This window comes from Macaca thibetana, chromosome 2, assembly GCF_024542745.1.
Source record: "Macaca thibetana thibetana isolate TM-01 chromosome 2, ASM2454274v1, whole genome shotgun sequence".
In the NCBI taxonomy this organism is placed as follows: domain Eukaryota; kingdom Metazoa; phylum Chordata; class Mammalia; order Primates; family Cercopithecidae; genus Macaca; species Macaca thibetana.
This window is the reverse complement of record NC_065579.1, coordinates 392,460-415,345: the sequence shown is the minus strand read 5'-3', so window position 1 is coordinate 415,345 and position 22,886 is coordinate 392,460. Positions and strand designations below refer to the sequence as shown.

General features: G+C 42.4%; 1 long non-coding RNA gene and 1 pseudogene across 2 annotated transcripts; one reads left to right on the top strand and one right to left on the bottom strand.

The window, feature by feature from the left end:
• Positions 1–22,886, bottom strand: part of LOC126947931 (zinc finger protein 669-like) — a 133,709-nt pseudogene that overhangs the window by 11,094 nt on the left and 99,729 nt on the right.
• LOC126947947 (uncharacterized) lies at positions 1,019–5,429 on the top strand. 2 transcript variants are annotated; one of them, XR_007723270.1, is made up of 5 exons: positions 1,019–1,281; positions 2,257–2,382; positions 2,744–2,876; positions 3,061–3,339; positions 4,791–5,429. It is a non-coding gene; the product is annotated as an uncharacterized LOC126947947 (long non-coding RNA). The 2 variants fall into 2 exon arrangements; XR_007723269.1 differs by lacking the exon at positions 1,019–1,281 and having other exon boundaries at positions 2,079–2,382.

Below are 22,886 nucleotides of genomic sequence, written 5' to 3'. Positions count from 1 at the left end.
GAAGAGAGGCACAAAGATTTTTTTTACAGTAGAGTGTCAGATGATTTATTCTCCGCTTTCCTCTCATGTAAAATGTTTGGAAACAGAAAAATATTTTGGCCAAGGTGCCTCACGCCTGTAATCCCGGTGCTTTAGGAGGCCGAGGAGGGTGATCAATTAAGGTCAGAAGTGCGAAACCAACCTAGCCAACATGGCAAAACCCTGTCTCAACATACAAAAATTAGCTGGACGTGGTGGTGGCGCCTATAAGCCCAGCTACTTGGGAGACTGAGGCAGGAGAATCGCTTGAACCCGGGAGTCAGAGGTTGCAGTGAACTGAGACTGCATCATTGCACTCCAGCCTGGCGACAGGGTGAGACTCCGTCTCAAAAAAAAAAAAAAATATAAGTGTGTGTATATATATGTATGTGTATATATATGTATGGTTTGCTTCCTCATTCACCTTATCAAAGCCTCTCATTTACGCCCCTCCCCTGGACCCCAAACCACAAACCATGACTGCGGTACCCGTTTATGAATCGCGTTTGCTCAAACGCGCCGTTTAACGTTTTAACAAAGCCTCAGGTTAATTTTAGGGGGAGAAAGGTGGGACTGGAAGCTCCATGAACCACAGCCCCTCCCACGCTGGAACCCCGCTCACCGAGTCGGGCTCTCCCGGATCACCCTCTCGTGGTCACCGCACTACCTGGGTGGGGGAGGCGCGGGCTTCCGGAGAGGGCTCCGGCCGGCGGCAGTGGCGCCCGCAGGTACAGACAGGACGCAGGGGCCCCGCTGCCCGCCCCGCCCGGCCCTGCACAGAAGGGGACTGAGGCCCGGCTGCGCCGCGGAGACTCGGTCCGCAGGTTCCGCAGCCGATGGCTGGTTCCAGCAGGTTTCACCCAGCCCTCTTCCCCACCTCGGGAAGCCAGGCGCAGTCCACTCACCGTTCCTCGGCTTCCCGGGTGTGCCGGCGTCAGCTAGGGATGTCCCAACACCCGCAGGTCACAGGGTGGCCGAGCTGCTGCAGAGCCACCGGGCCTCCCAGAGCCAGGAAGTAGCAGCGGAGACTCACAGGAAGAGCCTACGGTGGCGAAGGCGAGACAAAGCGCCCGCCAGCCAGATCCCGGAAGCCGCCCTCTCCTTTCCGGCGGTGCGCCTGATTGACAGGTCCCCACCCCAGCGCCCCTGATTGTATGGGGCTTCAGGCCCCGCCCCCTCAGGCCCTGAGTGACAGGAGATTGCGATCTCACGTGAGGCTGGCTGAGGCCAGAATGACCGTTTTGGCCTAGCGGTTTGTAGGGGGTGCGTCCTTCCTGCGCTGGGATCTGACCACGCAAGGAGCACATTCGCATTTAACCTTGTATACAAGATTATAGCTATTTTGCGTAATAAGATATAAAATTGCAAGCAATATAATGGCAATTCTGTAACTGCCCAGTGGGTTCACCTTGCCCGCTACCTAGACAGAGCCGATTTCTCAAGACGGGGGGAATAGCAATAGAGAAGGAGTAATTCACGCAGAGTCGGCTGTGCGGGAGACCGGAGATTTGATTTTTATTTTATTTTATTTTATTTTATTTTTTATTTTATTATTTCTGAAACAGAGTCTTGCTCTGTCGCCCAGGCTGGAGTGCAGCCTCGGAGTTTTATGATTATTCAAATCAGTCTCCCTGAGCATTTGGGGATAAGAGTATTTAGAAAGTTTATTTTGCCAAGGTTGGGGATGCTTGTGCATGACACAGCCTCAGGATGTCCTGATGACAGTTGCCCAAGGTGGTCAGAGCACAGCTTGGTTTTGTTGGAGATAAATGCTCGGTGATGCAAAGTAAAACCAGAACTTAAGCAAAAGTTTTCTCAGCAACGCAATTTACCTCTGCGGAAGCGTGCTGCTCTCATCAATCACAATCGCAAGAGCACACGGAATAAAGGAAAGCAGGGGTTTTTATTCCTAATGCAATCCCTACCTCTGGCATGGGCTGGGGCCAGACCTCAAGATCTACACTGACCCCGTTGGCTATTTGTGAATATTTTCCCAAATAAGGGAGGGGGAAGGGGGATGTGAGTTACAATGGTGGGACGTGTGGTTTCGAAGGGAGAAATGGGTGCAGAGCAGGTAACCAAGGAACAGATGTGAGTTATTGATTAGAACTGAGGGGAAGGTTGTTTACAGTAACTAAGGGCAAGGAGGCATGGAGAACAAGAAAGTTGAGTTCGAGAACAAAACACAAGAACGTTAACATGCCAAACCTTGGAAGAGAAACTGACCGTATCTGACAGTTTTACACATTTTAGGGAGACAGGAGACATCAATCAACATATGTAAGATGAACACTGGTTTGATCTGGTACAACCTGAAGCAAAAGTGGGTCAACTCGAAGCCAGGAGGGGGCTTCCAGGTCACAGGTAGGTGAGAGAGGAACGGTTGCATTCTTCTGAGTTTCTGATGAGCCTTTCCAAAGGAGGCAATAAGATATGCATTCTTCTCAGCGAGCAGCGGATGACTTTGAATAGAATGGGAGGCAGGTTTGCCCTAAGCAGTTCCCAGATTGATTTTTCCCTTTATCTTAGTGATTTGCGGGGCCCAAAATATTTTCCTTTCCAATTTCCCCCTTTTGTTTTAAAAATATTTTGGAGAAAGCATTTTAGAAGAAAATCAGTCTCTGGTGGCAGGTTTTGTCTGACTTCTCATGGAGTAGCTGAGATTACAGGCGAGCGACACCACACCTAGCTAATTTTTTTTTTTTTTTTTTTTTTTTTTTGGTAGAAACGGGGGTCTCCCTCGGTTGCCCAGGCTGTCTCTGGTGCCCAACGCAGGGATCCCCGTAATCTCTACAAATAATCCAGTGAAGGAACACCAGAGCGTGGAAAGCTGAGGACGACCGACAAAGGACTCCCGAGTAGGTTTTCACTTCAAGCTCTAGGGTAAGGAGGGCGCTCGGGGAATTCCAGGGAAACCTCGGGAAAATGTGGGTCGAGCTGACAGTAAGTTCGCTAATTACTTAAGCCTTGTGCAGCAGTTACTGCGCCGCGGAGGGGTAATTGTCAGCACCCAAAATCTCACATCTTTGTTCTGCCTGGTAGACAAGTATTCTCCTTGGTTCCCGGAATATGGAATCATGAATGTAGAAGATTGGAACAAGGTCGGATCAGACTTAAAATGAGCACAAGAAGAGGGCCGCGATATTCCCGTCTCTGCTTGGTCTGTGTGGTCTGCAATTAAAACAGCCCTGGAGCCCTTCCACACTGAGGAGGAGAAGGAGGATTTTCAGGATGACATAGGAAAGTTGAGTAATCAGGAGTCTAATTATCAGCTAAGTGAACCATGACAGTCTCGTTTAAAAAAGGGCGAGAAACGGGAAGGTATGTATGCTAATCTCCAGAGACTTATAAAACAAACTGTGCCACCTACTGCGCCTTTCGGGGAAGGTCTGGAATGGCCACCCCCAGGCCAGCCTCCTGAATATTTGGAAGGGGAGCCTGAGACCCGCGCCTTGCCGCTCCCATCGTTGCAGGCCCCGCCAGTAACTATGGCGAAGGGAAGCTTCAGGCTTGTCCAACAGCCAATTAGGATGAGGGATTGATCCAGGCTTGCCCACCTGTTAGTTATGGTAGAGGAGTGCTGCGAGCAGGTCCAAATACAAATATGGCACAGGGACAATCCAGTCATCCATTCGCCAGGCACAAGAAATGGGGGATTTGAATGCTTGGCAGCTTCTGGTAATTATTTCACCAGCTGAGGCCAGAAAACTTACTCAAGCATGCTGGGAGCCATTTCCTTTTAAAATATTAAAAGACTTAAAGCAAGCAATTGGACAATATGGGCCAAATTCCCCTTATGTTCATTCCTTGTTACAATGTGTGGCTTATAACAGACGCTGAATACCTATGGATTGGGAGGCACTAGCCCTTCCACTTTCCACCATGAGGTGAAAAAGACTGAGACTCCACCAGATGCAACTGCCCAATCTCAGACATTCCAGCCACCAATATTGTGAGCCAAAAGGACCTTTTTTACTTATAAATTACCCAGCCTCAGGTATTCTGTTACAGAAGCACAAAACAGACTAAGACACAAATGTATGAAAAAACTCACTGAAGGTGTAGGGAAAATGGTGTTGACCTAAGTCACTTTGAAAATGAATAGAATCCGTATGCTGAAGGCAAATGAACTATACTTCATCACTGGATTCCATTTTATAAAGTTCTTTCCAACAGAAGCAATTGTGAACAATTGTAAAACCACAGTATCTGTATCTGGAATAAAGCAATGACTTACATAAGTCACAGATGGTAGGAACCAAGTTTCTCACTGTTGAAGTGGGAGGTTACAAATTAGCAAGGGGAGAAGGCTGGAATGATTCATGTGATAGTAGATCAGAGGTGGAGACATGAATGTAAACTTATGTTTAGTTTAATATAGATACACACAGTTCTACATAGAAAACTTTATGATTAGGTGTGTATAGGTAGGTTAGACACACACATATACTTCCTAGCATTGCTAATGAAGAACAAGTGCTATTCAACAATGTGCTCATTCGGCAGCCAGATGTAAGTTTTCCTACCATTCTGAAAGGAATCATGCTCTTTGAAGAAATGTCTGATACTAGAACTGGGACAGTAAATATAGGAGTCAGGATAATCTTGAAGTATCAGAAAGTAAGTAAGTACTAAAAAAAATTAAAATATATCAAAGAAAAATAATAGCCAATAAAAACAGCTACTGATGGCCAACACAGGAATGAATTGTAGTGTTGAATAATAACTAAAGCTGAAAGTAATTATCTAGGTGTCTGTATTTGTATACACAGGTGAATAAGAAAATGGAGTTGCATAGAAATCTCCTTTGCAAAAGAATTCCAAATAATTGATGTAGACACTCAGCCATCAAGAATGTGGAGCCAACACCTCACTCCGTAAGTGTGGGCTCCGCACAGTGTCGTGCTCCAAAAGAACCAAAACACATGCAGTATGGGCAAGGAGGAAAAATAACTTCACACTGGAGAAACCTGACAAACAGTAGCTCTGCCAAATGATCCAAGTGAACATCAAAGGTGACAGTTCACCTTGAGAACATGCAGTGACAATGGGGGACATTCTACAAAATTCCTGACCAATCCTCCTCAGTAATGTCAAGGTCATCATGACACGGAAAGCCTGACACATTGTCACAGCCAGGAAGAGCCCACAGGGACGTGATGACTACATGTCATGCGGGATCTTGGATGGGATCCTGGGTCAGAGTAAGACAGAACCAAGGGCATCCAAATGAAATATGAACTTTAGTTAATAATAGTCTATCAGTATTGGTTCATAAACTATGACAAATTATGTAAGATATAATAAGCCATGTGAGATACACTGATTGAAGATGTTAATAAGAGATGAAACTAGGTTGCAGCTACATGGGAAATCTCTGCATTTTGGGGGGGGCAATTTCTGAGTAAGTAAAAAAATGATGTAAAATAAAACTTTATTTAAAACAGTTATATTTTTTAACACTTCCTTGTTTAATTATTTATACCATGAATTACTAGTAATTGACACTGTTAACTAGTCCTGTTTTTTAAAATAAGAGCATTTATGACACAAAAAATTAAACAGAGCAGATTGATATATAAATAAAAACAAATGCTCTTTACATGCTTTCCGTTAGAGTAGTCACACATACGAGTAAACTTAATTATCATATTTTTTTCTTGTGTTGTGGTTGTGTCCCAGGTTCATTCTCTAAAATGCTGTTCGCCTTAGACCAGGAAAAAAAAATAACCTTATAGGCTCTGTTTCAATTCATGGCTAAATATTTTCAAAAGAGTGACTTTGTAAAAATATGTTCCAATGGAAAATTGATTCATTATGATGGGATCACTTATTCCAAAGACTTCTTGTCTTTATTTTGTGCCCATGCCTACCTTTTAGTCATAATACAACAGAATCAAATATTAGCCACTGGGAAAAAATATTCAAAGAAAGAAAGAATGTGGAGAGAACTTATGACATTGATGATTCAATGTTTTACCACAATGCTTTCTAAAACAGAAGAGTGTAAAAGGATATTCAAAGTCAATTTCCTCAGTGAGGCTTTGCATAAAATGAGGAAACTAAGGAAAAAAAATGGCAGGACATTCTACAGGTGATTTTAGATGTTGCTATGTTTTACGGGAAAAAAATACTTTTACCTTTTAAAGAATCACAAAGAATTATCGGAAACCCAGACTCTGGAATGTTTGCAAATTTAGTTGAGCTTCTGTGTAATTATGTCTATATAGCTAGCCACAAAGTTGATGATTTTTTTAAAATCTGTGCCTTATTTGTGTAATAAAATACGCAATGAATAATTAATGCTCATAGGAAAACATGTTAGACCTTGTGAAAGGAAAATCAATCTTGGGGACCCAAAATCACTAAACTAAAGGGAGAAGTCAAGCTGGGAACTGCTGAGGGCAAATCTGCCTCCCATTCTATGCAAACTCACCCATCTGCTCACTGAGAGAAATGCATATCTGATTGCCTCATTTGAGGAGACTAATCAGCAACGCAAAAGGATGAAACCATTTCTCTCTTACTTACCTATGACCTGGAAGCCCCCATCTGGGCCTTCTCAATTTTCTGGACTGAACCAATGTACATCTTACACATATTGATTGATGTCTCTTTTCTCCCCAAAATGTATACAACCAAGCTGAGCCCCTGCCACCTTGGGCCCGTGTTGTCAGGACCTCCTGAGGATGCATCACAGGCATACGTCCTCAAGCTTGGCAAAATACACTTTCTAAAAATCTGAGAGCTGTCTCAGATTTTCAAGGTTCACACATGTAATGTAGGATGTCAGTGTTTATAAAACAGACATTATTCTATCTACTATTAAAAATATGCTGCCAATTAACCTTGGACTTTCTCAACAAAATAAAAAATGTTGATGAGGTACAAATAATATATTTAAACTTAAATAATGTTGCAAGTTTTAATATGGATACTTTTCCATTTTTCAATACTATTTTTTACTACTTTAACACTGTAAGAAAAATTAGTAATTAAAACATGAATAAAAGTGTTTACAGCGGGGTGCACATGTTTCCTCCAGCCTCTGCCCATCCCCAGCTTTCATCCCAACTGTCCTGATGGTGGCTCTAAGCATTGCTCCTTTCTCTGTACCAAGACTTCTCCCCAGAAACAAGCCCAAATCTTACCATATGTTATGGCACGCTCTGATGATGAACAGCAGCAGCCAAAGCCTCAAGGCAGGGAGGCTTTTGTAAAACAAGACTTGTAGAATGTAACATGTGAAAGTAAAGCCCATAGCAGAGCTCCCTCCTCAGCTCGCGGGGAGCAGACAGGAAGCTTTTGCCTCACCTTCCTCAATGGCCTGCAGCCACTTCTCCCCAGGTCAGTCTTAAGGACAACGAAACTCTGGTCTTCAAGGTGGACACGCTACTTGGTGCTGCAAAGCCATGGTGACCCACTCTCAGGTGGGTCCCGAAGAGAGCAAAGTTCTGGCTCTAGTCCTAACCCTAACCCTCTCCCAAGACTATGACCCTGAACCTAAACCCTGATCCCTACCCTGGTCCCTAATTCTGATCCTTACTCTGACCCTGACATCGATCTTGACCCTGACCATGACCCCACCTCAAACTATACTTTTGGCCCTGACTCTGAGCATAATCCCTGTTATTATATTTACGATCTATCTCTAGTCTTACCCTCTAGTGGTAAATATCTGTACCCAAACGCACTTTTAAATTATTTAACTTCTTTTCCTTGAATTCTCTAAGGACATCCTAAAGGAGATGTCATTACGTATTTTGCAGTCCCTCTGAGTGGTATGGCTTCAGATAATTTCTAATACTTTGCAAGACATAAAAAGTTTGGAGAGTGACAGCACTGGGTTGTTTGGGATGCATGTTGGCATTCATGATAGTCATTGGTGCTGTTCTCCAAATATTTTCAGTTCACTTTTTATGAATGTATTCTGACTGTTCCATCCCACCTACTTAAATTTTCACATGGCCACATGACTGTTTTTTTTTTTTTTCTTTGCCAGTGTAGGTGAGAAGAAAATAACATGTGACTTTTTCAGGAGAAATTTCCAAGAAACAGAGTTCTATTCCGCATGCTTTTTTCTCTTTTCTATAGCAATGGGGATCTTATTGATGGTCCCTCCTTCTGTCTGGATTCCTGTGTTAGGATGATACAGCACAGAGCTACCTCTCACCTGACCCATGATGAGATGTATATAAATGAGGAAGAAGATTTTTGAGCCACTGTAATTTGAAGGTTGTCTGTCACCACAGTTTAACCTAGCTCCCATTGACTGATGCAAGGCTGAAGAATGAGTCCAAACTGGATCTGGACAAGACATGTGAAGAGCACTCCACGTTGAATAAAATTCAAGTGTTGTCTCAAAGATAACAGCATGATATGTTATTGGGTGGGTGTAGGATAAATAAGGTATATCAGGTCAGAATAATGAGAAACTCAACTTTAAAAGACAGTGCTGATTTGGACTGTGGAGAGATTCAAATGCCCTGCTTAGCATTTGAGATTGTGATGGTTGAACAAACTAATTAAAAGCCCTAAATGAAGACTTGGGATAAATATCTGAGGGTGTCTAATATCCCAATTTTTCATCCTAGAATGGGCAGAGTCCTTGACCCCATTCTAGTGAGACTTCCAAAAGAAAAAAGACCTACATTTCTTCAACAACCCACATTGAGAGACTTTCCTGCACTTTTGACCTGTGGCTAACACTCCTCACCTTTCATTCTGTCATCAGCATTTTGGGAAAACACCTTTAACTCTCTATGATTTACAGGTTATTAAGTGGCCCTTATCATTCCCTCCAGAGGTGGAAAGGACTAATGATGATGGTGTCTGAGCTCACAGCAGCAAGCAGGCATGTGTGCTCAGCAGTCACGTGGCTCATCTGCTAGGAGCTTACTAAATACGATATTCTACAATGCTGCTTAACACAAGGGGAGACGCTCCTGACTCAGAGGGTTTAATTGCTCGCCTACTTCTTTTTCTGCCCTCTTGGGCTCCTAAAATGAAAAGAAGCCTGGGGTGATAAAGTGAGTCAAAGGGTTGCCAGCCATATCACAGAAAAATAGATTCCTAAAAAAATCCCTGGCCTAAGATGACAGCCTTGGCTGGATAAGTTTGACTATGCTGATAGCGGACATGGGAGAGCGAAGGTGGTTGAAATGTTCATATTAAAGAATTTCCACCCAGATTACAAGAAAAGAAAGAGGAATGGAGATGGCAGCATGAGTCCCTACAATAAAAGCAGATGTTTTGAGATCACTTATATTTTTTCTGACAAAAATTAAAGACAGAAACCAAAGTTTAGCCTGAGGCTAAAATTAATTGGGCAATAAGCCAGAGGCACATATGGCCTAGACAGATTTAAACATTTCTTCCTTATATTAATACAAATACTAAACTTACAAATAAATTGATTCCAAATAACACAAATATTCAAAAAATTTGATGAATAAACACTGGGGTCTACAGTAGTATTTGAAGGAGATCTCACAAACAGGTTTTGTTTTTGAAGGTTAGAACTGATGGTCTAGAGAATTCATTTCATTCCAGAGAGAGAAAGGAGGAATTTCTTGGGTTCCTTCAGGAATGAGTCTAGCTTTGCCGCATCTTTGTTTGAACTGTGGATACGGCAGAAGAAAACATGATGATTTCACCGATTGAAGGTGCAAAAAGTCACTGGGTTCTCTAAGAAGCCTGGGATTCTTCTGCTGGAAAAATAAGTTTGTTGAGAAAAAATGAGTTGAGGAGGCTGTTACTGAAGTGAAGCTGAATTGTTTTTACATAATCTGCTCATTACCCACTCTGTAGTGTGGATAAAAATTATTCAAGCAAAAGGTCCTCTTACTGTTCCTGGAATGCAGTGGAAAGAGAACAGATTAGTTTTTTTCCCTCAGAACACAACCACTAGAAACATTCTACTTCAGATGAGATATTGCCTAATTATTTTCAAAAGACAGTGAAAAATGATGCATGTAAATGTTTACTACAAAATAAATACATGCTAGAAACAGAAGCATCTGGGTCACAGTTATATTAGAGCTACCTGTGTTCCCCTGTCACTGAGATTAAAACAAAAATGTCCAATAAATCATTCACAGCATGGGAGAGGAGAAGGTGAAAGATGGAAAGGCCGATCATAAAAGGATCAGAATTTCAGTCCATAAGGAAGTGGCTTTGTGCATTGTCTGTTGCTGTGTGCAAGGTGAAGGCTGGGGCAAGAAAACGTGCAGTAACAAGGGCTCCTTTGTCCATCTCACCTCTCTAGATACCAGGTTGCAGACATGTTGCATTTTAATTGAAAGGTTGATATAATTTTTTTAAAAGAACACTTGCAGTGTTTCAAGTGACAAAGGCTTCTGTGACAAAAAAGGAGAGAAAGGGTTTTTTTTTTAAAAAAAAAAAAAGCAAACAACAACAACAAAAACCCCACAAAAAAGCAAACAACAAACAAACAAAAAACAGAGGAGGAAGTCGGCTGTGACTACTTCCAGGAAGGGACTCAAAGAGGCAATTGGAAATTTTTTTCGCTTTGCAACTGTGGGTTTTCTAGCCTGCTTCCTTTCTAAAGTATATTACTTTGTTTTTGGTTCATGAATTTATTATTTTTACCCATCAGTCCATTTGAAAAAAAAAAAAAAAAGCCTCTTGTTAGAATTAAATCCCCTCTGGAAATAATGGTGTTTTTTAAATCGTTCATTGTTTTATGGTCACATTTGCTCCCAGTTCCTGCCAGGATCCACTAGAGGGCAGACACACCCGGGTGTATTTATGTGACGCTGGCTGAGTAGTAATAAGAACAGTGCCTGCCAGCATCCACTAGAGGGCAGGCACACCCGTTTGTATTTGTGTGGCACTTGCTGAGTGGTAATAAGAACAGTGCCTGCCAGCACCCACTAGAGGGCAGACACACCCCTGTGTATTTGTGTGACACTTGCTGAGTGGTAATAAGAACAGTGCCTGCCAGGATCCACTAGAGGGCACACACACCCGCGTGTATTTGTGTGGCACTTGCTGAGTAGTAATAAGAACAGTGCCTGCCAGGATCCACTAGAGGGCAGGCACACCCGTGTGTATTTGTGTGACACTTGCTGAGTGGTAATAAGAACAGCGCCTGCCAGCATCCACTAGAGGGCAGACACACCCCTGTGTATTTGTGCGGCACATGCTGAGTGATAATAAGAACAGTGCCTGCCAGCACCCACTAGAGGGCAGGCACACCCGTTTGTATTTGTGTGGCACTTGCTGAGTGGTAATAACAGTGCCTGCCAGCACCCACTAGAGGGCAGACACACCAGGGTGTATTTGTGTGACACTTGCTGAGTGGTAATAACAGCGCCTGCCAGCATCCACTAGAGGGCAGGCACACCCGTGTGTATTTGTGTGGCACTTGCTGAGTGAATAAGAACAGTGCCTGCCAGGATCCACCACGTGTATTTGTGGGCACTTGCTGAGTAGTAATAAGAACACTGCCAGGATCCACTAGAGGGCAGGCACACCCGTGTGTTTTTGTGTGACACTTGTGGTGTGCACACCCGTGTGTGTATTTGTGTGGACACTTGCTGAGTGGTAATAAGAACAGTGCCTGCCAGCATCCACTAGAGGGCAGACACACCCTGTGTATTTGTGCAGCACATGCTGAGTGATAATAAGAACAGTGCCTGCCAGCACCCACTAGAGGGCAGGCACACCCGTTTGTATTTGTGTGGCACTTGCTGAGTGGTAATAAGAACAGTGCCTGCCAGCATCCACTAGAGGGCAGACACACCCGTGTGTATTTGTGTGACCCGCTTGCTGAGTGGTAATAAGAACAGTGCCTGCCAGCATCCACCAGCATTTGTGCCACTTGCTGAGTGGTAATAACAGTGCCTGCCAGCATCCACTAGAGGGCAGACACACCCGTGTGTATTTGTGCCTCGCTTGCTGAGTGGTAATAAGAACAGTGCCTGCCAGCACCCACTAGAGGGCAGACACACCCGTGAGTGTAATAACAGTGCCTGCCAGCACCCACTTGTGTATTTGTGCAGCACATGCTGAGTGGTAATAAGAACAGTGCCTGCCAGGATCCACTAGAGGGCAGACACACCAGGGTGTATTTGTGCGGCACATGCTGAGTGGTAATAACAGTGCCTGCCAGCACCCACTAGAGGGCAGAGACACCCGTGTGTATTTGTGTGGCACTTGCTGAGTGGTAATAAGAACAGTGCCTGCCAGGATCCACTAGAGGGCAGACACACCAGGGTGTATTTGTGCGGCACATGCTGAGTGGTAATAACAGTGCCTGCCAGCACCCACTAGAGGGCAGAGACACCCGTGTGTATTTGTGTGGCACTGCTGAGTGGTAATAAAAACAGACACCCTGCCCTCCTGGAGTCAACTTCCAGTGCCCAGGCCAGCAGCAGGAAGTAAGAAAACCTCGGTTTCCATATCTGCATCAGCTACACAGTGCTCGCACACAGGAGGCATTAGCCAGTTTTCTCAGTTAAAGAGACAGAAACAAAATGTGTCCTCACTACTTTTTGAATGTACCATGTTATCTAATGTTGTAACTTAATTGAATGAATAAACTCCTTATGCATCTGGACACATGAACAGAAAGTTCACAAACACAAAAACACAAAATAGAATATTTTGCCAAAAGAAAATGTCTTTGATACGTAAATTTCACTTTTTTCTATCTTTTAGTGATTTTAAAGTAATGAAATTGAGAAGTCTGTGCCTGTAAAAGACTTTTTAAAGAGCATGGTGTTTCTCCATTTTGAAAAATAATGGTAAAATATCTTCTACTATAGATAGAAGTTAATTGGCTGAGAGTAATAAACAGAAGATTAAGAAATGACTTTTATCTCCTGCTATTTTGTCAAGGGCTACAGTGAATTACACACCCTGGCTTGGGTTTGCACACTACGTGCTGGAAGCCAGCAGTCATGCAGGCCATGCTCTCCCACACTTAGAAAAAAAAGCCCATGAGAAAGAGCTCCATCAAGTTCACACAGAATGACCTCCAGCAAGACCTGGAAAATGCCCAGTTCCACAAAATACCTGCGTCCAAATCCTTTCAGCGCACAGCTCTGGCATCAGGTTCCTGTGAGGACAGACCCCGAGATGGATTTCTGGTTGGAGGCTGCTGCCAGAGGAGACAATGTGACCACAGATGGCTCATGCTGCTCCCACGCTGCAGGGACCAGTGACTTGGGGGTCCTGCTCACTGTCCTGTTGGGGAACTGCAGAGATTCACCCCAGCTGGGTGGACTCTGCTGTGTCTCCTGTCAAGAAGCTCCTCAGTTTACCTTGGTTTTTCCTTTTTAAAACTCTCTGGTGTTTTCCTCTCCAGTGGGGGTTGCATCTCACCTTAGAAGAAAAGATTTTCCATCCGGGCGCGGTGGCTCAGGCCTGGAATCCCAGCACTTTGGGAGGCCGAGGTGGGCGGATCATGAGGTCAGGAGATCGAGACCATCCTGGCTAACATGGTGAAACCCTGTTTCTACTAAAAATATAAAAAATTAGCCTGGCGTGGTGGCGGACACCTGTAGTCCCAGTTACTTGGAAAGCTGAGGCAGGATGTTGCCTCCCTACAAGCTCTATCTCCCAGGTTCATGCCATTCTCCTGCCTCAGCCTCCCAAGTACCTGGGACTACAGGTGCCTGCCACCACACCCAGCTAATTTTTGATATTTTTAGTAGAGACGGGGTTTCACCGTGTTAACCAGGATGGTCTCGATCTCCTGTCCTCTTGATCCTCCCACCTTGGCCTCCCAAAGTGCTGGGATTACTTTGAGATTGTGTACCTTAGAGCTGGTGGGGGCCCAGCCTCTTGATCCACCACGCCTGGCCCACATGTTTGTCTTCTTTTGAGAAATTCCTCTTCATGTCCTTGGCCCACTTTTTAATGGGGTTGTTTTTCTCTTATAAATTTAAGTTCCTTATAGATGCTGTATTGGACCTTTGTCAGATGCATAGTTTGTAAATATTTTCTCCTATTCTGTAAGTTACCTGTTTACTTTGTTGGTAGTTTCTTTTGCTGTACAGAAGCTCTTTAGTTTAATTAGATCCCACTTGTCAATTTTTGCTTTCCTTGCGATTGCTTTTGGTGTCTTTGTAATGAAATCTTTGCCTGTTCTTACGTCCAGGATGGTATTGCCTAGGTTGTCTTCCAGGGTTTTTATATTTTTGGGTTTTACACTTAAGTCTTCAATCCATCCTGAGTTAATTTTTGTGTATGGTGTAAGAAAGGGGTCCAGCCTCAGTCTTCAGCACATGGCTAGCCCGTTATCCCAGGACCATTAATTGAATAGGGAGTCTTATCCCCATTGCTTGTTTTTGTCAGAAAAGCTGTGTTTCTAAGGCTTTGCCCAACATATTTTTAACTTTTGACACATCTTTTCCCCAGTCAATAGGCTCCAGGAAATGGGACAGGATTCTTGGAAATAAAGAGCTGACCCGGCCAGGCATGGTGGCTCATGCCTGTAATCCCAGCACTTTGGGAGGCCGAGGCGGGCGGGATGATGAGGTCAGGAGATTGAGACCATCCTGTGAACGGTGAAACCCCGTCTCTACTAAAAATACAAAAAATTAGCCAGACGTGGTGGCGGACACCTGTAGTCCCAGCTACTCGGGAGGCTGAGGCTGGGAGAATGGTATGAACCCGGGAGGTGGAGCTTGCAGTGAGCGGAGATTGTGCCACTGCACTCCAGCCTGGGCCACAGGCGAGACTCCATCTCAAAAAAAAAAAAAAAAAAAAAAAAAAAAAGAGCTGACCCTGAGACAACACAGGTGAACACAGCCAACCTGCTGCATAAGAAGTAAACAAAATGTGTGTCTTTCATTCAATATTAAACAATGATAGACTGAGTATGTAAGCATGTTACCATCACAGGTATGGAAGTGCCTAACTATGACTTAAATTGTAAAGCCTCAAATTTTAGATCTGGAAGAGCCATGGGTTTTAATCCATGCTGGGAGAGGCTCAAGGTTACTCTGGAGAAACATGCAGTTTGGGGAGGCTGGAGACTGAGGGGTGGGCTCCCATTCCCCAGCTCCTTCAATGAGTCTGATCTGTTTTATAAATCAGTTTTTGGAAAATGATTCAAACAAGTCAACCCAATTCCCTATTATTTGGTCAAAGCCATCAGCCCTCAGGCTTCTTACCACTGCAACTGTGGGCTCCCACTCTCCTCCTGCTCTCCTGCTCAGGTTGGGGCGGCCAAAGACCTTCTCTTGCTGGGGAGAGAGGTTAGGGAGGGACCATTTTTTGATTATTTGAGGGTGTGGTTCAGTTGTAAACAGTGTAAGTTTTAGAATTCCTGTTACTGTGATGGCGATGACCAACTGCAAAATATTTCCCATTTGCCTTGCAATAACAAGAGCATGTATTTTACGCAATTGAAGTTTTTGGATCCTACTTATTTACTTTATTAAGAATAGTGACATTTAAGCAGAGAAGAGTTTTAATTTTGCCTCAGAGTCAAAAGTGAAAATGAAAGGAACTGACCCATGAAGGAATGGGTATGAGCTGTTTACTTCATTCCTGCCCGTCCTGGTTGATGTTCAGCTCTGGCCCTGTATCCCACTTTCAAATGTGGTGGATGCCTCACCTATGAAAGGCCCTCCCCACGCTGGCTCCCTCTGCTCACCCGACTGTAGTTACTTCTCTTAATCCCCCAGAAACGCTGTTTTCTAAATTGGGTGTGTTTCCTGTAATAAAAAGGTATTGTTGCACCACTTATTGAGGACTTTTTGGATGCCAAGCTAAGCATTTCATAGTCACGAGCTCATTGTACAAACTACCCTTTATAACAATCCTATGAATTTATATTCCCATACGAATTGATCTGAGGAAGTGGCATGCTGGAGACATTAAGTAATTAAATGACAGCATACAGTTAATTGCTGAGAGGATTTGGGTTTGGACCTGGATCTGTAATTCAAACACTCATGTCTATAATCACAAGTGTTGCCATATCATTTGCATTAGGATTTAGAATCTCTGCTGGCAGGCCTGGGAAGGCACATTGTACCCAATAAGAGGTAAATGCCTCATTTAGTTCTGCACACAGTGCAGAACCACTGCACTGCCTCTCAGAGAATGCCAGGCGCTCCTGTGTTTGTCTCAGTGTCTCCAGCTTGAATTGCTTCACCCCTGGCTCTTGGCAATGCTGCTCCTCTCTCCTGCATGGATCACCTGTTCCTGGAATTCCTTTCTCCCATTTCTTAGGTTGCCACTTTACTGTAGCTTCCTGATCTAAGGTAAAGCTTTGATGCTGTGCATGTCCCAAAATGCCTGTGCACTATTCTCACACTGGGTTGACGGTTTAGTTGGGTTTAAAATATATATATTTCTCTCAGAATGTGAGGGCCAAATTTCATTTTCTTATTATATCTAGAATTTCAGTGAAAAACTTCAGTGCTATTTTCGTTCTTGATTCTTTGCAGGTGATCTTTTTCTTTCACTTCTCTGGAAGCTTTTCAGATCTTTATCGCTGACGTTATCAAATTTCACAATAATGTGTTTAGTGTAGAAGAACTTTGAAATTCATTTTGAGGGGAACTCAATAGATCTTTTAAATCTGAAAATCATAAACTTTATTTCTGGAAAATGTTCTTGATTTTTAAGTTGAGATATAATTCACATACTACATTTTACTCATGTAAAGTGTTCAATTTAGCACTTTCTGGAAGTAGCACAGACTTCACCACTATTTAATTCTAACATATTTTCAGCACCCAAGAAAGAAACTGCATTTTCCATTTTTTCCTCCTCCAACCTCTGGCAATCATTCCTTTTTGAGGCTGAGTAATATTCCATTCTGTGGAAATACTTCATGTTATTTATTCGCTCATCAGTTGGTGGATGTTTGGGTTGTTTCTACTTTTTGGCTATTATGGATAATGCTGCTCTACAAGTTTTTGTGTGGACATATGTTTTTAATTCTCTTCAGTATGAAGACTTGAATAGAATTGATGGATCAAAGAGTAATTCTATGTCTTACTTTTTGAGGAACTGCCAGATTGTTTTCCAAAGCAGCTGTACCATTTAAATCCCATTGATTTCTTTTCTGACATTTTTATTCTTTCCGTCTGCTTTTATTTTTTTCTTTTTGTGAAATTCTATTTTAAACTCTGAAGATGAATCAGGAAAATCAACGCAGCTTCTTCAACAAATTACAAGAAAATGATATACAGGAGATACAAGGGAAATGTATAAATTATATAGACTTAAAAACACATCAACTAATCACAATGTATGAATTTTATTTGGGAATATAGACAGAACAGAATTGCCCATGTATTTCTTGTTGCTCTGAAGGGTTATTGATATACAGGGGTTTGTTATATTCATGTTTATTTACATATATGTTTAAAATTCTCCATATAAGGGTTTTAAAAATTCCGTTGGAAGCCTTATGTTTTCAAATGTACTCAGAATTTGTTTTAATCAGGGATGTTAAGACCTGCAGACATGGAAGTGACTGTCCCATTCAAACTCATAGATCCCTAGAAATAGGAGGCACAGGGACGCCCCAGGCAGAGGCAGGAGAGGGAAAGGCATGGGCAGGATCCTCTGCTGTGGTCTCTGTGGGACAGCAAGGGCAGGCAGGGCAGGCAGGCTTAGGCTGTCCAGCGTGAATAGCTTCAGCAGGCTCTAGGGCATAGGGGCCATTTCTAGTTGCCTAGTACCTCACCCTGTGGTGATTAAGGAAGGGCGGTATTGTCTCCTACAGTATCAGAGCCAGATAAAGTAGGCGGTTAGGAGTATGGGTTCTGAATTGGTAGTTTAATTGGCTGGCCCTGGGAAAGGCAATCTTTTCCCAGTAAACACCAGATGCTAGAGCGTCAAGAAAACAGAAAACAAGAAAATATAATTAACGCATTCTGTGTGCACAGATGGAGTCTTCTTTTGCTTCCCCAAAGGAAGAGTCCACAGGAGCCTGGCACTCCTGGACCTGAGGAAACCCTGAAAATGTTGGTATCTGCAGATCCTCTCCAAAAAGAGGTCGCCAATCTCCTCAGACTGCAAGCTGACCCCAGCATTCTGGGAGCCAAGAGGGAGAAAGAGTCTGCGGATCTCCCTGCTCAGTAAATTGGCTTTCACTAAATACTGTTTTGCATAAGCAGCATTATCCAGTATCCTGGAGCTTAGAAAAGTTCTGTTTCAATATCTGAAGAAAATAAATTGTTTCTTTTCCCGATGTCAGGGAGGAGCATTTGACTGCCAGTGTGGACTGAGGGGTCTTGGGATCACAGTCTTCCCAATGTGCTTTGAACTGACCCACTGTGTCTGCCTCACCATCTCCTCAGCTTACCTAGACACTTGGGAACCCTAACACAAGCCCTTCTAGGAGTCTGTGGTGTGGCTTAGCTGCCTCTGTAGGCATCTCTTGGGGTTAAACATTTTCCACTCTGCTAAGTCAGTGCCATCTGTTCTTTGGCTTCATATTCAGAAGACCCTGAGCCCTTCCCCACCCTCCTTGCCCCACCCTCCACACCAAATGCGTGGCGCCCTTGAGGCCACAGGGTTGCTGCCATAAGATTTTTGTATTGAGTGCTCTCATTCCAAGCAACTGTGAGAGATTTCTATGGCAGGGCCTCCGGGTTCCTGTGAAATTAAATTGTAGTTGAGTGTTGGGTGCTATTTAAGAAGCATCCCCCTTTCTCCTTCCTAACAGAGCCCTGAATTATTCAGTCACGTGGTTTGAAACATGGGGTGGGTCCTGGTTGACTTAACCAGCACTGTCTCACCCTGTGTCACAGTTATTGGTTCCAAAGTGGGTGCATAACTGAGGCTCATGCCAGGTGCCACACAGCACTCCCTTGGTCCCCCTAATGGACTTGGGGATGGGCAAGGGTCTGAGTTTTTCCAATTAGAGTCAAATACAAGTTGTGGTAGGTTGTTAGGAACAAGGGTGTGCTTGTTCATGCTCCCTCTTTGGTGAAGAATGCAGCCTCATAAATTGTTCCTGGAGATTTTGCCTCACGCAGAATGATTCTGACTTCACTGAAGGCAGAGCAGAAAATTGGGAAGAGACTGAGTTCTGGTAGCATCCATGAGCTTCTGTACTCAGATTCACCCTGAAGCCTGGCCTGCTTCTGAACTACGCACCTGAGTCAATAAATTCCCTTGTATTTAAAGTCAAATTCAGCTGGATTTTTAGTTACTTGCAGCTGCAGGTGTTCTGTGAAGCTGGTACTGTGAGTTTGCATCTGAGAATATTTACAGTGTTTCTCTCATGGTTGAGTCAATCATTTCAAGGATGCTCTGAGGGTAAAAAGAACAATGAATTGTGAAGCAGTGAATTGTGCTGCCAGGCACAATTCATTGGACAATAGAAAGCCTCATTTCCTGGGCAGTAGAAAGTTTCATTGTACATAAATTACATATCTTGTTTCTGTCTCAACCTCTTATTTTTTCGTATGCAAAGGAGGTAAGGAAATCCAAATAAGTCCAGCAGCTAATATGCCTCTCAGACATGATCCAAAACAGAATTGAATTATGTAAGCCTTGTTAAAATTCATTATCATCATTCATATTTCTGAATATTTAAATTAGAAATTCTGAAAAAGTAGTTTGTTTCAGAGGTTGTATGTATGTAGGTATTTTTTCAGGATCAAAAGTTTATTTTTTATTATCTAATTGAGTTTAATTTACATATAATAAAATTTAGTAATTTTAAGTGTACAAATCAATGCATTTTGACAAATATACGTATTGTCATGTACACAACACTACCATTAAAATACATTTCATTACCCCTAAAATTCCCTTGCATGCTGCTGTAGTCAGTGACCCCTGCCCCACACCCACAGCTCCCGGCAGTTGCTTTCTTTCACTCTAGTTTTGTCTGTCTTAGAATATGATACAGGCCACGTGCAATGACTCAAGTCTGTAATCCTAGCACTAGATTGAGAAGCGGGGATCACTTGAGCCCAGGAACTTGAGACCAGCCTAGGCAACATGGCAAAATCCCATCTCTAAAAAAAAAAAAAAAAAAAAAAAAAAAATACACACACACACAAATTAGCCAGATGTGGTGGCACACCCCTTTGGTCCCAACCCCTTTGGTCCCAGATGCTCAGGAGGCTGAAGAATCACCTGAGCCTGGGAGGTCAAGGCTGCGGTGATCTGTGATCACATCACTGCACTCCAGCCTTGGTGATACAGTGAGATGTTATCTCAAAAAAGAAGTATTTGATATAAATGGAATCATATAAAATATTCTCTTATACCTAGTTTCTTTCATGTGTTCTAATGCCTTTGAGATATGTCCATGTGGTTTCCAATGTGTATGTCATTCTTATGTTGGGCAGTAACCATTGTAGGGATATATTACTGCTTATCTATTCTTCAGTGATAGGCTATTTTAAAAATATTTGGCTATTAAGAAGAAAGTTGTTATGAATACTTATATTCAGGCCTTTATATCAACAGATTTTCACTTCTCTTGGTTGAAAACTTAGGAGGAATTATTATTTTTTTAAGTTATGGATTTTTAAATGATTGTCAGTTGTCAGTTACTTTAAAAAAATGTACATTCTTAAATTTAAAAGTTTAGGATGTCTGACTACCCAGACAAAAACAAGCAATGGGGAAAGGATTTCCTATTTAATAAATGGTGTTGGGAAAACTGGCTAGCCATATGCAGAAAACTGAAACTAGACCCCTTCCTTACACCTTATACAAAAATTAACTCAAGATGGATTAAAGACTTAAACATAAGACCTAAAACCATAAAAACCCTAGAAGAAAATCTAGGCAATATCATTCAGGACATAGGCATGGCCAAAGACTTCATGACTAAAATGCCAAAAGCAACGACAACAAAAGCCAGAATTTACAAATGGGATCTAGTTAAACTAAAGAGCTTCTGCACAGCAAAAGAAACTCTCATCAGAGTGAACAGGCAACCTACAGAATGGGAGAAAATGTTTGCAATCTATCCATCGGACAAAGGGCTAATATCCAGAATCTACAAGGAACTTAAACAAATTTACAAGGAGAAGAAAAAAGCCATCAAGAAGTGGGTGAAGGATATGAACAGACACTTCTCAAAAGAAGACATTTATGTGGCCAACAAACATATGAACAAAAGCTCATCATTACTGGTCATTAGAGAAACGCAAATCAAAACCACAATGAGATACCAACTCATGCTAGTTAGAATGGCGATCATTAAAAAGTCAGGAAACAACAGATGCTGGAGAGGATGTGGAGAAATAGGAACGCTTTTATACTGTCGGTGAGAGTGTAAATTAGTTCAACCATTGTGGAAGACAGTGTGGCAATTCCTCAAGGATCTAGAACCAGAAATACCATTTGATCCAGCAATCCCATTACTGAGTATACACCCAAAGGATTATAAATCATTCTACTATAAAGACACATGCACACATATGTTTACTGCAGCACTATTCACAATAGCAAAGACTGGGAACCAACCAAAATGCCCATCAATGATAGACTGAATAAAGAAAATGTGGCACATATACATCATGGAATACTACGCAGTCATAAAAAAGGATGAGTTCATGTCCTTTGCAGGGACATGATGAAGCTGGAAACCATCATTCTTGGCAAACTAACACAGGAACAGAAAAGCAAACATCGCATGTTCTCACTCATAAGTGGGAGTTGAACAATGAGAACACATGGACACAGGGAGGGGAACATCAAACACAGGGGCCTGTTGCAGGGTCGGGGCCTAGGGGAAGGACGGCATTTGGAGAAATACCTAACATAGATGACGGGTTGACAGGTGCAGTAAACCACCATGGCACGTGTATACCTGTGTAACAAACCTGCACGTTCTGCTCATGTATCACAGAACTTTAAGTAGAAAAAAAAAATAAAAGTCACAGGATGTTTGTGATAGTATCTATTACACTGATGTTGACATCACACATGGCTGACTATTTGGAGACTCCAAGTGAAATTTCTTGCAGTTCTCAGTGCCAGGAAAATATGTATTTCTGGATAAAAACTCAAAAATTTTAGAAAAACATCCAAGTTTCATAGTCTAGAGCTCTAACACTGGAATCTTCCAAATTTAAGGATTAATGATTTACCTAAATCTAAAAATAGTAGGTTGCAGATGTATTTAAACAGTTTGCCTAGGTAGTATGCTTATATATTAAGATTAAAATGGTCTTCTAAAGTTTATTAATTCTAATATAACCTTTATTGTTTCATGTAGACATATCTTTCTGATTCCCAGGATAATTTAAACAATTAATTCTAAGCAACTATTAGTTCTAGATTGGGATATCTATTTATGCATTTGAAGCTTTAGATATGTATTTCAAATCAGAAATGTGTGCTGGTCATGGAAAGTTGTGACTTAGAGCCTTAGGTAAGTTTTTTTTCATGTGAACATACTGCTTCCAATTGTTGTTATGCCCAGAGCAGACAATTAATAAATACCCTTGGAACTGAATGAGTGATTAACTGCAAATATCACAATACATCTTCTTAGCGGGCATGATAATTAGACATATTTAGTCCTTGCTGTGACCTAAGAAAGGAATTCTTTTCATTAAATGTTTAGTGTCTCACCCCGTTCATACAGCCGGAGTTACTGATTCAGTTTGATGTGAATTCAGTCTTATAAAAGACCCATCATTATAACCTGCACTTATGCTTCCTATAGTATTGGAACTTCCAACTTGTATACAAAATAGACATGCTTCATATTCTTAAAAATCACAAGAAATCTCCCTTTATTCATAATAAACACAGAATTAGGTATTGTATTAAACTGAACAATAGAACTCACTGGGAGTGACCGCATAAACTATATCACGAATTGTCCAAGTGTCTGGAAAGGTCAGTGGGCCATTTCGCTCCACGCTGTGCCATGAGCCAACCACGAGGGTTGT